This window comes from Mus pahari, chromosome 6 (genome assembly GCF_900095145.1).
Source record: "Mus pahari chromosome 6, PAHARI_EIJ_v1.1, whole genome shotgun sequence".
Lineage (NCBI taxonomy): Eukaryota > Metazoa > Chordata > Mammalia > Rodentia > Muridae > Mus > Mus pahari.
Window position 1 is genome coordinate 25,939,471 of NC_034595.1, and position 1,339 is coordinate 25,940,809.

The following is a 1,339-nucleotide window of genomic DNA, read 5'->3' on the forward strand; positions in this document are numbered from 1 at the left end:
AAAGAAGGAAAGAAGGAAAGAAGGAAGGGAAAAACCTCTACTGGTACCTTGAAAAAAGTATTAAGCCAGCAGTCTTCCATCTTTGAGCATGAGCAAATGCTGAGAAGCCTCTCTTCCCCCTTTTCCAATCTTACACAGCAGCTCTGATGAACATAGTCACAGAGACTGTGGCAGCATCCACAAAGTCTGCACAGGTTTGACTCTGAAAGAATCCCAGTGCTGAGAGGGGGAAGTAGACAGAAGCTCCTAGTCCTAACCAAGAAGCTATCTCCAAATGACATCTTACAAACGAAAAGCTAGTTCTTATCAATGGAGACTCACTGGGGATATTAACCACATTTGTTTACGAGGATCCATCTTTAAAATGTTCTTACAATCAATCATTTTGAACAAAAGGAAGATAAGTTCAGCATGTCTAAATCTTCAAATTCCTCCCCTCTTCCTGGGCAAAACAGCAGGTCACCTTGAGAATTACCATGGGCCCAAGAAAATTATTGGTAACTTGGATACAAACTCAAAAACTCAGGACTATATGTTGGGAATTTCTAGACTCACTGAAGATATAAGTCTAGGAGAACAACATTTGGGAACTTCTCGCTGTTCTCTAGGAATAAGAATGAGACAATGTAAGTGTAAATGTAAGTAGAGGTCTTGGGCAAAGACCACTGTGCTCAGGGCACAAATGATCAACCCAACTTGCCCTCCATTGCCTAAGGGTTTGTTTTGCTGTCCCTCCTCAGAGTCCTAAAGACACTTAATTTAATTGAATTCACTCTACCAGTTCAGATGTGGACATGGGAAATTACCTTGAATTGGCAGAGTGTCCCTAATTTTCAGGAACATCTGACCAGGTAGTCTGTGGCTTCAACTGGTAGAAGCAGCTTAAGGATGGCTTCTGTAGTTGGTATGTTGCCATGCCTGCATTTGGAGACCACTTGCATGAATTCAAACCAGTAGTGACCATAGTAGCATGCCTATAAAGGAAGGCAGTTTAAGACCCTGTTTGCAAATAATCTTGTCTGGTATAACATGCTTGTCTTTCAGACAGATAAGCAAGCTAAAAATTATAGACCTAGGTAACAAATTGAAACATCTCTATCTTCCATCCCTTCACTAAGAGAGAAACACTGACTGGACTCTTTCTTTCTTTCTTTCTTTCTTTCTTTCTTTCTTTCTTTCTTTCTTTCTTTCTTTCTTTCTTTCCTTCTTTCTTATGTTCTCTCTTTCCCTCCCTCCCACCCTTCCTTCCTTCCTTCCTTCCTTCCTTCCTTTCTTTCTTTCTTTCTTTCTTTCTTTCTTTCTTTCTTTCTTTCTTTCTTTCTTTCTAACATTTTTTTTT

General features: G+C 39.9%; 1 pseudogene; it reads right to left on the bottom strand.

The window, feature by feature from the left end:
• The window catches only part of LOC110323535, a 4,533-nt pseudogene that overhangs the window by 1,316 nt on the left and 1,878 nt on the right, over window positions 1-1,339 (bottom strand).